The 17375-nt window shown below is 43.8% G+C and overlaps 1 long non-coding RNA gene across 1 annotated transcript in view; it reads left to right on the top strand.

Annotated features, from left to right (window-relative positions):
- Positions 1 to 3210, top strand: part of LOC104980441 — a 4136-nt gene extending 926 nt beyond the window's left edge. Inside the window, exon 2 of the long non-coding RNA XR_824259.1 lies at positions 883 to 3210. This is a non-coding gene — a long non-coding RNA (uncharacterized LOC104980441). The remainder of the gene's footprint in view (positions 1 to 882) is intronic.
- Positions 3211 to 17375: the final 14165 nt, after the last annotated feature.

Here is a 17375-nt window from a genome sequence, read left to right as displayed (position 1 = left end):
CACTTTCTAACACCATACACAAAAATAAACTCAAAATGGATTAAAGATCTAAACGTAAGACCAGAAACTATAAAACTCCTAGAGGAGAACATAGGCAAAACACTCTCCGACATACATCACAGCAGGATCCTCTATGACCCACCTCCCAGAATATTGGAAATAAAAGCAAAAATAAACAAATGGGACCTAATTAACCTTAAAAGCTTCTGCACATCAAAGGAAACTATTAGCAAGGTGAAAAGACAGCCTTCAGAATGGGAGAAAATAATAGCAAATGAAGCCACCGACAAACAACTAATCTCAAAAATATACAAGCAACTCCTACAGCTCAACTCCAGAAAAATAAACAACCCAATCAAAAAATGGGCCAAAGAACTAAATAGACATTTCTCCAAAGAAGACATACAGATGGCTAACAAACACATGAAAAGATGCTCAACATCACTCATTATCAGAGAAATGCAAATCAAAACCACTATGAGGTACCATTTCACACCAGTCAGAATGGCTGCGATCCAAAAGTCTACAAATAATAAATGCTGGAGAGGGTGTGGAGAAAAGGGAACCCTCTTACACTGTTGGTGGGAATGCAACCTAGAATAACATTTCTAAAATCAGTAAATTGGTTTGCTAAGATCATAGGATATAAGGTCGATATACAAAAGCCAACTATATTTCTATATACTAGCAAGGAACAAATGTAAATTAACATTTTTAAAGTATCATTTATAAGAGTATCCCAAAACATAAATACTTAAAGAGATAAATTGAAATTAAAAGCACAACCTTTTAAATGCTATAAACCAGCTTTAATTTGATCAATCTCTTCCCCTATACAGAAAAGCTATGGAACCGCCTAAATAGTCTAGAACTTTAGAACAGGCCAACTTATTTTCTTCTCAACTCGTTGGAAGGTTTTGCCAAGTAACAATCTTTCCAGTAGATGGTCTCTTCTCTCACATTTTTCCTTGAAAGAGGTTCATCCTGAGAACTCACACTGTAAGGTTAGTTATCTTAGAACTAGGAAACTTAAAACTGGAATGCAGCCTCAGAACATTTTAAACTTGCAAAAGCCAAGTTAAAAGCTTCCCCTCTGGGGAACTGATGAGTCCAGAAAATGAAAAGCGTGAATATTCACTAAAACCCCCAGATGACATACAACCCTGTGTAGAAGACCTGTCTTATAACTGTGATTTCCACACATTAACAGCCTCTCTTAAACAAGGCAGTATTAGGCACTCGTGTATTTCAAGACATGTCCCCTTCCCAACACATCCCTACACATTTAACTGGACCAGAGGTGGGCCCCTAACCTAACATGAATCAATGACCAAGCAGGCCAACAACTGAGGACATGACATTTCTGGGCTGGGAGAAAACCTGCCAGGCAAAGTTGATTGTCTCTCAGAAATCTGAAATGGAAGGTACCAAGTAAGGCATAGGCAACAGGAGTGGGAGCTGATAAGTCATGAGTTCAAGAGAAACTACAGTCAGAAAGGGCTTTGGACGTGGAAAAGTTAGGAGAGAACACAACATACAAGTAATAGAAGCTATAAGGTAGAGGAGAACAATAAGGAAGAATGAGGAAAACACTGGGTGGAAAGAAAAGGGTGGAGTGGGCCAACTGGGAATCCTGTAATGGCCAGGCAGGAAGAGAGACCACCCAAGAAAGCCTGCCTGTCCTGGATGCAGCAGGATGACCGTACTGGTCATCTATTGCCACAATGATGCGTACAACAGCAAACCACAAAATCTTACTGGCAGAAGCATTTAATTTTCCCTCAGGTGTCTGAGCTGTGTTGGCTCTGCTTTAAGTTACAGATAATCTGTGGGGGCTCTGCTCTATGGTCTCACTCTGAGGCCCAAGCTGAAGAGGCTGCAGCTACTCAGGGGTCTTCTCACGGTGATGACAAGGGCACAAAAAGACACGAGCCCACCCGCACAACCACAGCGCAGACTTCTACTTTCATCATGTTTACTAACATCCCACCGACCTAAAGCAAATCATACAGCCAAGCCCAAAATCAAGGGATAGGGACACAATCCCATCCACCACGAGGCTATGGCAAGAGAATGAATGTAAAACACTACTACAAAGAACTGAAGAATTGGGGTCAAAGACTCAGGGATACAAAACACAGGGAGCATCCACTCCCCAGTGCAATGTTACCTATGGATCCTATCTCCTCCTCCTCTTAAGAGGGAGGATATCATCTGAATTATTTTGTTGAACTATTTCTAATTTTAAAAGGGTGAGGGGACTTTAAAAGTCAAGAGACGTATCTAGAAAATACGGCAGCAAATGCTCAAGGATTTCTAAAGATGGAAGGTTCCAATAAAACACACCACTCTACCACGTTCCTCTGAATCTCAAATCAGTCTGCTGTGGGTTGCAGGCTCCCAACAGCCAAAGTAAATGAGTACTGTTAGCACCTTTGTGGCTAAAAAACACTTTTCAAGAATAGTATTACCTACCTAGTTTGTAAAAGAGAAAAAAAATCACAGACCAAAAAAAAAAAAAAAAAGTCACTAGAGTCACATCTAAGAGTACAGAAGAACAAAATGGTAGGAAACTAAATAGACAAATGTGGAAAATGAAAACATTTGATTTGTTGAAGGTACAGGAAATACTGTTGACTAAACAGAGAAAGGTTTTTTTTTTGTTTTTTTTTTTTAAAAGAAAGACACAACCAAACCAAAATGGAGTCACTTGGGCTAAGCCTGGGTCACCAAACAGCAACTTAATACGTAATTTACAGTTTCAACTTCTCCCAGGAGGGGAATTTTAAACCAGTCAATCTGGAGTTACCTGGTCAGCACTAGTGAGGTAATCTGCTTGACAGACTTCTGCAGTCCCCTAAAGGAAGGTGACCTTGCCACAAATAATCCACACTTTGCAAGTAACTTCTTCATCCCATTCCCTTCTGCCTATAGATCTTCCATCTGACACAGCTCTTTAGAGCTCCCATCTGTGTGCTGGATGGGACGCTGCCCAGTTCATGAATCATCTAATAAAGTTAATAAGGTCTTTCAAATCCCTTCAGTTGAATTTTGTTTTCAACAGGTTTGAAAGAGTTTTGTTTCTCCAAAAAGTAAGTAAAATTCTGGGTATACTTTGGAACTGTGACCCATTTTAAACAATGAATTTACTCCCTGTAAAAGAATTAACAGTAACTCAGTTATGTCTGTTTAAAAAAAAAGAAAAAAAAAAACAAACCTCATTCATCAGTAAACAGCCAAGCAAGTCAAAGAGAACATGAGTATTATATTAATATAAGCAGAAATTAGAGTCACAATGCACAGTACCTTTGAATGCTGTTCAAAGAACTTTAAATGCTCACTGTGACCCACACCATACTGGCAAAAATTAAACTCCTGGTCAATCAGCCCACAGCTAAGCAAAAGAATAGAAAAGGCAACAGAACTATGTTGGCAGTAACAGGGATGCAACATGAACACGCCTGGGCATGCCATGACTTTCTCAAATCCCCTGCTTCACATTAGGCTGGGTTTAATATGATGCGATGGCTTCCCACGTGGCTCAGTGGTAAAGAATCTGCCCGCCAATGCAGGAGAAGTGGGTTCGATCCCTGGGTCAGAAAGATCCCCTGGAGGAGGAAATGGCAACTCACTCCAGTATTCTTGCCTGGGAAATCCCCTGGACAGAGGCACCTCGCAGGCTACAGTCCATGGGGTTGGGAAGAGTCAGATACGACTGAGCACATACACACAATATGATGTGAGCTAACACATCTCGTTCAACTCTGCATGAGTTCTCTTCATGGCCTAGAAGTTTCAAAGTTCTAATTCTGAAAATGGGTCTTAGCACAGCAACTCTGGGACACACACCGTAATAATACACACTACTTCACTGAAAACCAGAGTTCTAGCTCCCAGGTACCTATAATAAGCCTCATATGCACCACAGAATCTCAGTGTGGACCGAAACAGAAGCAGCCCCTACAAAATTCATCCCAACAAGATTTTTCTGTCTCCACTGAAACAAGCTTAGGAGATGACTGTCTAAGAGCACATCTTTAAAAGAAAAATCCCCTCAGTGGCCATCACAATAGAAAATTCAAAATAAAAATCCTTCTACAGAAAACAACTTTCCGCCCAGAAGCAGGAGGAAGGTTAAGGTGATCTGACTTAGGAACAGCTCTTTGGTGTTCAAATGTTCTGATAAGGAGAATGCCAAGGCTGTTTAACTTCAGCTAATCAAAAGGGTGAAACGGCAGGAGAGGGATATGGTTTGCTCAACATTGGAACAGATTATTAAGAGTTATGAAAGTTATGACATCACTTTTCTCATGACATTCACCTGGCCTATACAGTTTGGATTCTTTTCATCCTAGTCCCTATTTTCAATCTCTATTAATTGACAGAATACCAGTCTTAAGTTCTAGACACATCACTCAGGACTCACAGGTTTGTGTGTGCACAGACAAGTCGTGAGGAAGTCAGAAGTGGTGCTTTAAGAGCAAGCCCAGCCCCCAGAGCGGTCTGAGCAGACTCGGCTACCTCACAGCTCCCTGCTGGTCTTGGAGCGGTCTGACCCCTGCGTTTCTCAGGGGACAGCCTTCACACAGCCCAACAATGTCAGGACAGGTTCTGGACATGGGTGTAAATGAGCTGAACCGTGTCCTCCCACACCCCAAAACTTGCAGGTTGAAGCCCTGATCCCCAGTACTTAAGAATGTGACTGTATGTGGAGAGCAAGTCTTTACAGAAGTAATGAAGTTAAAATAGGGGTCTCTGGAGTGGGCCCTAATCCAATATGGCAGGTGTGCTTTTAAGAGGAGATCAGGAAACAGAACACAGAGAGAAGCCTAGGTGAGGACAGGGCGAGAAGGAGCCCTGCAGTCAAAGAGAAATCAAATCTGCCACCCTGACCTTGGACTTCTAGCCTCCAGAATCATGAGAAAATACACCTTTGGGTAAGCTACCCAGCCGGTGGTATTTTGTTATGTTAGCGCCAGAAAACTGAGAGAACAGGGAACACATTTTGCTACAAAATCTCATGATTAAGGGAGAGATGCTCCAGCAAAATCCACCCTCCCTTAGGAAATTTTTGATGGCTTACAGGACATCTCAAGTCATCTCAATTATTAAAAAAAAACCAACAACACACAATCATAATAAGCGTCTCTGTAGTTTTATCTAACCTGAAAAAAAATCTTCCATAACATCAACAGAAGAGCACTGCAGGAAGTTTTCCTTTGGCTACAGCAGTTACCAAATTTGACTTCTGTTCTCTGCCTTCTTCATAATGATGCATTTACAACTGGTCACTAGAGTGGTCATCTCCTACCCACAGCTCCAACTAAGAAGCCAAACTTGCACACTAAGGTTTTCCTCAAAATTTCTTCCGAAAGTAGTATTTTTGGTCTTCTTACACATCTTAATCAATCTACAAGTATTACTAATGCAAGTTTCCAAAGATACCATGATGCTTCACATCTCCACACTTGACCACCTGGAAAAATTCTAATCCTTTGACAATGAGAAGACATTTCACCTCCAAAAGAAAGTCTTTCAAAAACCATAAAGAAAATCTTTCAAAATCACTGCAAAAACCGTAAAGGTTGACCAGATCTTCATTTTAATTCTGTGTATTATATGTAATTACGTGTGTGCGTTTATCTCCTGCACTGGACAGCAAGCTCCGTGATGGAAGGAACTTGCTCACCTGTGCTCGCAGGCCCATGCGGAGCCCCTGGAATTTGGCACCTGCAAATGCTCTGCACAAACACATGTCACCAATAAACACATAAGCCACATGTGATTATTCTGGATCACTTCCTGACAGTGTGACGGGTTATCAGTGCTCTCCAGCCATCTATATGAATCCCACAATCATAAAGCTGAGTAAGAGAAACCAGATACAAAACAAGACGTTCTGTATGCGAGTGTGTGTGCTCAGTCTCTTCAGTCGTGTCCAACTCTTTGCAACTCTATGGACTGCAGCCCACCAGGTTTCTCTGTCCATGGGATTTCCCAGGCAAGAATACTGGAATGGGTTGCCATGCCCCTTTCCAGGGGATCTTCCTGGCCCAGGGATCAAACCCGTGCCTCCTGTGGCTCCTGCACTGATGGAGGATTCTTTACCCAGTGAGCCACAGGGGAAGCCCTACAAAGGAATATACACATGTTAAAACCCAGTGAGCAGTACCCTTGATATATGTACACTTAACCAAATGCACGTTATACTTCAAAAACCCAATCTCTGGACTTCCTGGTGGTCCAGTGGTTAAGACTCCATGCTTCCAACACAGGGAGTGTGGGTTCGATCCCTGGTCAGGAAACTAAGATCCCACATGCCACAAAGTGTGGCCAAAAAAAAGTCTTAGCTTGGAGCTAGGCTACAAGGAATACCCCCATCTCCTCACACAAGTAGGAAACTGCCAGAGTTGCAGTGTGCCTGTGGGTGTTACATGGGTAGCAATTTTTTCCCTCCTATAACTGGCCCACAGCAATATCCTTGGGCATCCAGTTGCCCTACTGCTGAGGCATAGGAGCCGAATGGCATTTCAGGACACTAGGGGAAAAGGGGGAGATTTTACAACTGGAAGCTCTTTCTACTATATCATTAAGAATCTATAAACACACTGGCAATAACATCAGAAGGAGGCCTCTGTCCATCTCTCTAGCCATTTTCGCTTAATTATTCTGCAACTATTTACCTACCAGGAGAAGGAAATGGTAACCTACTCCAGTGTTCTTGCCTGGACAATCCCATGGATGGGGGAGCCTGGTGGGCTACAGTTCACGACTGAGCGACTTCACTTCACTTCTAACTTCTACTCATCCATCAAAACCTAACTCAAATGTTAACTCTTCTGAGAAGATTTTCCTAACCTCCCCTATGCCTTAATGTTCCTTTTATTGTTCTACTTATTTTGTTTCCCTGCAATTTAAATATTGCTTGTGTCTATTTCCCCTACCAGACCTGTGGTAACATGTTACCCTGGCACCAGGTATGTCACAGGGAACTCAGAAGCATGCAAATGTCCGCAGAACTAATTTGAAATATGACTACCACCTAACAAGCCCTACCATTTAAATGCCCAACTCAAGAGCCCTAAAATAAGTGGTATTTCCCAGATAAGGCACAGTCTGTACTTGAGGGAATGAAAAAACTATAAATATTCTCTAGGACAATGTTATTTTTAGTGTTGTGGTCACCAGCCTCTAACAGTGAACTTCAGGGTAGCAACCTGGAGACTAAGTGACTTAAATGATGATCACGGGATCTGCCAGGTAAGCTGCACTCCGCAGAAGGCTGGTGCAGCAGACGTGGTCCCAGAGGCAGCAGGTTCACCTAGTCCAGGCAGGGTCTTCAGTGTCCTACATTACATGTAAGAACAAAAACTAACTGTGTGACTCTGAACAAGTTTCTTTATCTTCCTGACCTCAGTTTTCCTCATCATAACATGGGGAGTTGGGGAGGCGGGCACTACAACAATGTACAACCTCATAGTTTTAAAAGATTAAATATAAAATATAAAGTGAGAATATACAATGTTTAGTTCCCGGCATATAGTTAAGCATTCCACGAATATTTGCTCTAATTATTCTGCTGCTCTGGGATGGGATGTCTCAGTTTTCTTTGAAAGTGAAAGTTGCTGAGTCATGTCCGACTCTTTGCAACCCCATGGACTATACGGTCCATGGAATTCTCTAGGCCAGAATACTGGAGTGGGTAGACTTTCCCTTCTCTAGGGGATCTTCCTGACCCAGGAATTGAACTGGGGTCTCCTGCATTGCAGGCGGATTCTTCACCACCTGAGTTATCAGGAACTCCTAAATATCCCTGTCCATGGGATTCTCCAGGCCAGAATACTGGGTGGGTGGCCATTACCTTTTCCAGGGGATCTTCTCAACCCAGGGATCCAACCCAGGTCTCCCCCATTGCAGGCAGATTCTTTACCAGCTGAGCCACAAGGGAAGCCCACGAATATTGGGGTGTAGCCTATCCCTTCTCCAGAGAATCTTCCCAACCCAGGAATCAAACTGAGGTCTCCTGAGCTGCATTACAGGCGGATTCTTTACCAGCTGAGCTATCAGGGAAGCCCTTTTTCTTTTTCTTTGCCAGTTTTCTTTGCTCCTATCATATTCCTGCCCTGCCTGGTTCTGGGGTCAAAAGCAAGCAGGGGCAGGGACTTCCTTGCTGGTCCAGAGACTCCAGCCTTGCAATGCAGGATGCATGGGTTCGATCCTTGGTGGGGGAACTAAGATCCCCACGTGCTGCACAGTACGACCAAAAAACAAAAAGGTAAACACGGGCAAAATCTACTCTCCAGACCTTTTGACCACTCATTTCCCTGTCTGCGCAGATGATTCCTCCTGGCTGCAGGCGTGGCCTCCCTCTGACCACGCATGCACCCCAACAGACCCCATTGTTTAGGCCTCTTCTGCTCTTCTAATGAAGACTCAGCAGCTTCCTATTTCATTTCCTCAGTGCTTCATCCCCTTTTAAGAGATTAACGACAGCAAATTAATCAAATATATAGATTGCTACAGTCGCTCTCTCCAATATTCTTATGGATAAATCCAATCTTCCCCTCTCCACATCCCCATTCCACTTTCTTTTGGTGGGGGGGTGGGGGGAGCATGTGTGCGGGCACCACAAATCACAGAATGAAGATGCCCGTTTCACCTTCCTGGTGAGGCAAACCCTTTGGCTGCCACCAAAGCAGTTTTCACCTGTGGGTTTGAAAAGCGCACGGCCCCTGCCATGAGCTCTCCAGCATTCATCCTCTATGAAAGTGTTAGTCATTCAATTGTGTCTGACTCTTTGTGATCCCATGCACCATAGCCCACCAGGCTCCTCTGTCCGTGGAATTCTCCAGGCAAGAATACTGGAGTGAATAGCCATTCCCTTCTCCAGGAGATCTTCCCAACCCAGGGACTGAATACTGGTCTCCCGCACTGCGGGAAATTCTTTACTGTCTGAGCCACCAGGAGCTCTCCAGCATTCATCTCTTACCAAGGAGTAAAATGACCAGTCTGTTCAAGTCCAAGGGTATTTATTAAAACAAAGTCCCATGACTACAGTGAGAACCAGGGGTTCAGGGTTAGGACCCTGTCACTACTTCCTTCTCACTTCTTTGGTGGACTACGGGTGGTCTCCAGACCAGCGAGGCCTTGGCATTGTTCTTCTGGCTGAGAGCCAGGCTGTTGCCAACCAGTGGGTCACAACCAGCATTTCTTTTAAAATAAAAAAATACATAGAAAACAGGTGAATTTTACAGTATGTAAATTACCTCAATAAAACTATCTTTAAAAGAATACAGACTAAAAATAGAGTACATGAGAAGCAGTAAGAATAAATACCGAGTATTAAAACATCTGAATAACATATTTGTGTGTACACTGGGCACAGTACAATGTTATTTCTGTGAGCCACGGTCACAACAAGATGACCAAACTCTGGTTTCAGCCATCAGCTGTGAGCCTAAGGTAAATTCTCTGTGGGCAGGAGAGATGGCAAGCAGACACTCTGGCTTGTGCTGTTTCGAGACTTCACAGACTGCCTCCAGCTTAGCTTAAAGCATGCATTCTCAAGGAGACAGTACCTCTCCAAGGGGGCAAAAACTGGTTCCTGGGGGTTAAAATACCTTACTCATTATTAAGCAGACACAGTACATAAACAGATACGCTACATATTTGTGGTATTAAATCTTCATGGATGGGAGGATAATACTAAAAAAAATAGCCTGTCTAAAAAAGGCTCCTTAGGGGAGTGATAATGGAAAAAAAAAAGATTGAGAACCATTTCATAAAGTCTAACTTCCAAGACTCCACATTCAGCCAGAAATGATGTTATGAGCAAAGCCCTGCCTTCGGTTGCCTCCTTCCCATTAAGTGTGTATGCTGGGGGGAGGGGGGGCTCGTGCAGGGACAGGGCTTAGGGAAGGGAGGGGTGTTCGGGATGGCAGGAGCCGGTTAGGGACCTGAGTCTAGTGTTCTTAGCCCCCTGGTCAAATACCACGTCACTCTCACCCCCCACCCACCCAACATTCAGATCAATGCTCAGGTTTACACAGAAAGACAGCAAGTTCAGTTTTGCATATGGAACATGCAGGAGAAGCTGCAAAGAGTTACGTGGTTGGAAATGAGGGTCTGGAGCTCAGAAGAGAATGGGGATGGAAACAAAGATTTCAGGGTCATCAAGAGCTAAAACAAGCAAGAAGTCTGCCCAGGAAGAAGTGTAAAACAAGAAGGGCAAGGGAGCAAAAGGCCACAACCACTAGAATATTTAAAGTGGGGGTGGGGGTAGGGAGGTCCTTAACAGTTTTCTCAAAAAATTAAAACTATTAATTAATATGAACTGTATAAAGACAAGGTCATCATAATCAGCAGTCCTCAAGAAATGTCCTCAGAAGACAACTCCTAACTCTTAATGTTTCAGGTGATTTAGAGACAACTATGCAAAGCTCTTCCCAAAGTCTCATTAACACTACCACATTCTCCACTTCTTTTATCATTTTTTAAAGTACAGTAAATTCACAATTTTGTGTTAGCTTCAGGTGTACAGCAAAGTAACTCAGTTATATATATGTGTGTGTGTGTGAATATATATATATTCTTTTCCAGGTTCTTTCCGTTATAGGTTATTATAAGACACTGAACATAGTTCCCTGTGCTAACATTCTCTTAGGTACCTGGGCAACCTGAATGGCTTAGCCATAAAATGGACAGCGACTCTGCATAGGACAAAACATCTCCGAGCATCAGGATGATGCCCACAAGCCAGTCGACACTCAGTGCTAGGTTCTACTTTAGGATGAACCGGTCATCCTTAGACTTCCTTCCATCAGTCTAAGAAGGTCCATTCCCAGTCTGTGACGGGGGCCGTGGAAGGGGGTAAACAGGTAAGCAGGGTGGGAAGCAGGGCCATGACGTCCTTTAAAGCGGGTATTCACTCCCATTCTGGAAACCCTGTGACTACCAGATGGCACTAATCCACACTGAAAGGCAAGGACACACTTAATACGATGTATGATCCTTGACAGAATACTAGATCAGGAAAAACAAAAAAGCTAGAGAACAAGGAAATGGTAAAATTTAAGTATGGACTACATACTGGTTTTATGTCAAGTATCCCAAGTCATATGACTGTATTATAGTTGGACACCCTTTCTCCAGGAGTGAAGTGTCACCATGTCTGCAAGAAACTCCCAAAGGGGATGGCTTTAGAAAGAACTAGACATATAGCTTCCCTGGTGGCTCAGACGGTAAAGAATCTGCCTGCAGTGCAGGAGACCCAGGTTTGATCCCTGGGTTGGGAAGATCCCCTGAAGAAGGGAATGGCAACGCACTCCAGTATTCTTGCCTGGAGAATCCCATGGACAGAGGAGCCTGGAGGGCTATAGAACATGGCGTTGCAGAGAGTCAGATATGACTGAGTGACTTACTTTCACACTTCACACATGCAGACATGGAAAAAGATATAAAGCAAATTTGGAAAAACATTAATCATTGATGAATCCAGGTAGAGGGGAGATGGGTGTTAAGGTATAATTCTCTTAACTTACTTTCTGTAGGTTTGCTATTTTTCAAAATACAAAGTGGCAAGGGGTATAAATGCTGTCAAATATTTTTAAAGTTCTTAATTTCCATATGTTCCAACTCGCCTCCATTAGAACACAGTATGAAAGGTTGACATGAAAATGCTTCACAACACTTTAAAATACTATCCCCACAGATACATTTATTTGGCAAAGAGGAATTATTTCACATGCACAAACCATGTCTGTTTCTACACTATAGTGATAAAGTCCTGAGTCAATACACAGCTTAACAGAATCTGGGTATTATTTGTGAGGTTTACCTTTCATGTGCTGTTGGGGAAGGTAAACCTCAGGAATACTTTAAGAATCTAGGTACTCTACGTAGAGTCTTTATTTTAAAGGGTATATTAATACTAGTTGATTTTCTACAAATACCAAAAGTTAAGGGCAAATTTAATTATCTGGGCTAATGAAAGACAGTACAGATAAATCAACTCCATATGCAGGCACTGTTCTAATCACTGGGTTTTAACTTCCTAAATCTTTCATCAGAATTATAAGGAAGTAAAACTGACCTAAAAGTTTCATCTCCATCCATTCTCATTCCTAAAGGAATTTCTGTTTAATAACAAAAAAGAGAGAACCAATTGAAATAAAAATGCCCTAAGAACTCAACTATGGGTATCTGAACAAAAGAAAACTGACTTTAATCATGGCAAATATTTATTGAGAACCTGCTACCCACAGCTCTCCATGAGGAATTCAAAGTACAGCAACTGGACTTTGCACTCATGGGGCCACAACTTTATGGGAGAAGACAAACATACAGCAAACTGAAGAACAATAATAATGGTTGACTCTGTCTTCCCTTATCCCTGCTCCCAATGCCTCAATTCAGAGACTTATCTCCTAGCCAGGCCATTGCAATGGCCTCCCTCATTCATTAACCTGCTGGTCAAGCCTCTCCCAACCACTGGTGCTTAACTTGGATGCACACTGGAATCACCTGAGAAGTGACCAAAATTCCAGTGCCTGAGTCTCTCTTCCAGGGAAATCTGCTTTTCCGGCGTGCAGAATGGGCACTGGCTCTCTTAATGCTTTCCAGGCAATTCTAATACGCAGTCAAGTTTGAGCGCCACTGTTTTATACCAATCGCTTCTACCAAGGATGGAATACAATTTACTCTCCTGCGTTTAGGTATCTGATGACTCCTCACTACCAATACAAATCTAAACTCCTTCCTGCAATCTCCAAAGCCTTTCAATGTCTCCAACCTACTCCTCCAGCCCGACCTCCCACTCAGCTCCACAGGCTCCACCAGCCTCCGCCTGTTCCCTCAGAGGATACTTCCTATGCATAAAAGGCTTCTTCAAATCAGACACCAGTCCCAGTCTGATTATTCACTCCAAATCAATTTTCAGGAACCAATTTAAAAGTTCCTTCCTTTGAAAAGCCTTCACCAACTTCCCTGGGTACATGGGGAGTTCTAACAAAACTGGACACGGCTCTAATTTGACATGTATCACGATGTTGGTAGTAGGAGTTTTTATTTCTATCTCTAGTAGGACTGTGCATTCCTCAAGGGCAGAGGCCAAGTGCATTTATCTTCAAGTTCCTAAAGCCCGGTAAAGGCCAAAACAAAACGAAAGTTCAACAACTGTTTACTAAGTATTGAGGCATCATATGCTTGTGGAATAAAGGAGGAAAGTGAAAGCGAAAGTGAAGTCGCTCAGTCGTGTCTGACTCTCTGCGACCCCGTGGACTGTAGCCCTCCTCCGCCATGGGATTCTCCAGGCAAGAATACTGGAGTGGGTTGCCATTTTCTTCTCCAGGAATAAAGAAGTAACAGTATGAGAAAAGACAAGTCAGTTACAGAGGCAAACTCTGACTCCAGAAGAGAAGTGGGTAAACAGAGTGCTTCTGGCAGATACAGAGGGGGAAGGCCCCATGAAGACACTGGGACTAGTCTCAATCTCACAGAAAGGGAAATATCTAGATATTTGTCAAGAGCAAGGGACAGAAAACTAGGAGCACAGAAAACAGCAGATACAGTCCATGGCACAGGAAAAGCCATTTAGCTGTCTCCTGGGCTTCCCTGGTGGCTCAGACAGTAACCAAGAATCCACCTGCAAGGCACGAGACCCAGGTTCTATCCCTGGGTTGGGAAGAGCCCCTGGAGAAAGGAAGTGCAACCCACTCCAGTATTCTTTGTGCTTCCCTGGTGGCTCAGACAGTAAAGAATTTGCCAGCAAGGCAGGAAACCTGGGTTTGATCCCTGGCTTGGGAAGATCCCCTGGAGAAGGGAATGGCTACCCACTCCAGTATTCTCGCCTGGAGAACTCCAGGGACAGAGGAGCTTGGTGGGCTGCAGCCCAGGGGGTCGCACAGAGTGGAAACAACTAAGCAAGTAACACAGTGGGTTTCCTCAAGAGATTCCCAGCCCCCCAAAAAAACTGACCTTTAGAAATTAATCATGCTTTTCTTAGTTATGTAAATCTATTCTGTCTCCTTATCCTGCTTTATTTTTCTTCTTAGTCAGCCACCTGATACATCATGGTTCTGTATATTCAAATAAGCCTGGAACATAAGCTCCATGAGAGCAGGAACTTGATTCTGTTCACCACTGCAGCCCCAGGGCTTATATCTGTGCTGAGCACAAAGTCAAGGTTCAACACATATTTGCTGAATGGATGAATGAATATATTTATTATGCCCTCGGATCTGATCTTTCCTTTCAGGCAGAGACTGGCTCCCTTCCTCACCCAGTCTCCACATATCCAAATCCTGCATCTTTCCTACCCGAAAAAATGCCCAGTCTGACTCAAAGCCTTCTCTGACACCCCATCCCTTCCTTTTCTGAACTTCCAAAGCCCTTTATCTTTCTTGTCTTGGACACTTTTTATGGGCTACTTCATAATAGCACAAATATCTGTGTACAGGTATCTGCTGTACAGGTAGACATATATCTTATCTCCCCTCTATACTGTAAATTCTTTAGGGGCAAGCTCTAGGTCATTTCCTCCCCAGAGCGTATAAAGTTACTCAGTAATTCCTACTGAACAAAAGGAAAAATTAAAGGTGGTATTAAATCTTTGATATCTTAATATTAACCTCAGAAAGATTAAAATCAGTAGTGATTTATCTCCATCTTAGTCCTTGGATACCTGATTCTTCATAAAATTATAATATCTAATGCTTAAATCATGCTTACAGTGCGCCAAGTATTGTTCCAAGGCATTACATAAATTAACTCATTTAATCCTCGAAAGAACCATGAGACACAGGTATTATCTCCTTACAGATGAGGCAACTGAGGCATGGAGAGTGAGCAGCACAGCAAGAAGTCAAACCCGGTGGCCGGCTGCAGAGGCCATGCATTTTAATCACCACATCGGGCAGTCTCCTATTCATAAGCTAAATGTGGCCTTCTGAGAAATTTGCTTCACAAATATTAGAAATGCGAGGATATTTACGGCAAGGAACTATCCTCATCACGTGGAAGATGGAATTTCAGAAGGCAATAAGAGCAGAGAACAGATGACAGAGGAGTGGTGGGTGTGCAGCCCAGAGCTGGGAAGGATACATGCTGGCTGGAGCAGTCAGCCTTGGACCTGAAACGGCAGGAGCATCTATCTGTAAGAAGGGACGAAACAGAGAGGTAAGCAGAAGTTCTGACATGAAGTAATTACAGGCAGAGCCCACATTCTAGACGCATTTGGTACCGAGATGACACAGCCCACAGTAGGGCAGCACACCGCAACTGCTTAAGAATGTCGGGCTCAGGACCTTCCTGGTGGTCTGGCAGTTAAGAATCCGTCTGCCAGTGCAGGGGACACAGGTTTGATCCCTGCTCCAGGAAGGGCAGCTAAGTCCAAGTACCCTAGGTCGTGCTCACCAAGAAGAGAAACCGTCACAACGAGAAGCCTGAGCACCACAACCAGAGGGTAGGCCCCACTCGCCGCCACAACTAGAGCAAGCGCACACGCAGCAACGGAGACCCAGCACAGCCAAAAATGAACAAGCAGACACGAATAAAACCAAAGGCAGCTTCCCTGGTGGCTCAGTGGTAAAGAATCCGCCAGCCAATGCGGGAGACAGGAGTTCAATCCCTGATCGGGGAAGACTCCCCATGTCACAGAGCAACTAAGCCCATTATTGAGCCTGCGCTCCAGAGCCCCAGAGCCCCAAGAACCCAGCCCATACTGAAGCGCACACGCTCCAGTGCCCATGCTGAGCGAGAAGAGAGGCCATCGCAAGGAGAAGCCAGTGCACTGCAACGAGAGAGTAGCCCCCACTCACCGCAATGAGAGAAAAACCTGTGCAGCAACCAAGACCCAGCACGGCCCCAAAAAATTAATAAAATAAAATAAATAAAAAGAATGTCAGGCTCAAACTGCCTAGGTGACTAGCTCAGAAATTACAGACAAGTAACTTAACTCCTTTACCTCCACTGCCTCAGCTGTAACATGGGCTATTATCAGCCCTTAGCCAGGAGGATGAAGGAGAAATCCATGTATATTCCTCAGGATGCGCTTGGTTATGCTGCAGTTAAAATTCCTGTTTAAAAAATGCAGTGGTCTAAAGTATGGGCTAACTGGCTTATACTGTGTAACCACTGCAGATTTCCTTCAGGGGAAAAAAAAAAAGCATCTGCCTAGTATCTCACATGACTTTCAGTCAAATTTCAGTATCCAAAGCAAGTCACGTGGCCACGCTCAACTTCAAGATGATGGACTGCAACTCTACCGTGTACCCAAAAGAAACACGGAGAACAGCCCTAACAACCAGCAAACCATGAAAGGACCTTGCACCGTTCTAGGTGTTCAGTAAGCAGCCAATGACCGAGTAGCTGCTATCACCATTATCATGATTATTGAGGGCTCTGGGAAAAACTTATTCTAAGAACCCTAAGGCATAAAGCTGAAGGAATAAGCAGATGTGAGAACCACCTCCAAACATATTAATTGCAATAAAGCAAAGGTGAACTTATAAGCATCTCACCAGGATATAATGGAAGGACATGCCAAAAAGTTTCTAGTAAGCAAAGAATAGTAAACACGAGTTACCAAAATAGTATCACAAGCCTTTTACCATGGTATCAGGGAAGGACATGCCAGACTGTTTCTAGTAAACAAGACATAGTAAACAAGAGTTACCAAAATAGGACCAGTCATTCTGACTCCTTTAGGACATGCAAAATTTCATTGATGATATCCTTATTTTAGAGAACATAAGAAAAATTACGCAGCCTTTCATAAATTCACTTCTAATCTCCGAGCACTCTTTCCCCACCTTTCTCCACAAGTTCTTAAGGGAAATCCTCCTGTGTGTGTTTTTAGGACCCTAACCATCAGAGTTAGGGCAAGAGTCCTATTTAGTGAAATGAGAACTGAATCCTAGCTTGACTGTAACCTAGTGCTATGGCCTAACAAATCTTTTGACTAGGACATGACTGGGACTCTGTTCCATCGTCCATGTGCGTGTCCAGTCGCTGGAAAGTGAAGTTGCTCAGTCGTATCCAACTCTTTGCGACCCCATGATGGTAGCCTACCAGGCTCCATGGTCCATGGGATTTTCCAGGCAAGAATACTGGAGTGGGCTGCCATTTCCTTCTCCAGGGGGTCTTCCCAACCAGGGATCGAACCCAGGTCTCCTGCATTGCAGACGGACACTTTACCGTCTGAGCCACTAGGGAAGCCTGTGGCCCCGTGGACTACAGTCTGCCAGGCTCCTCTGTCCATGGGATTTTCCAAGCAAGAATGCTGGAGCAAGTTGCCATTTCCTCCTCCCGGGGATCTTCCCTACCTGAGGATCGAACCTGCATCTCTTGGGTCTCCTGCATCGGCAGGTGGGTTCCTT

The sequence above is a fragment of the Bison bison genome, unplaced genomic scaffold (assembly GCF_000754665.1).
Source record: "Bison bison bison isolate TAMUID 2011002044 unplaced genomic scaffold, Bison_UMD1.0 scf7180017864500, whole genome shotgun sequence".
NCBI lineage: Eukaryota > Metazoa > Chordata > Mammalia > Artiodactyla > Bovidae > Bison > Bison bison.
The sequence above is the reverse complement of the archived record's forward strand: the minus strand, read 5'-3'. Positions and strand labels throughout refer to the sequence as shown.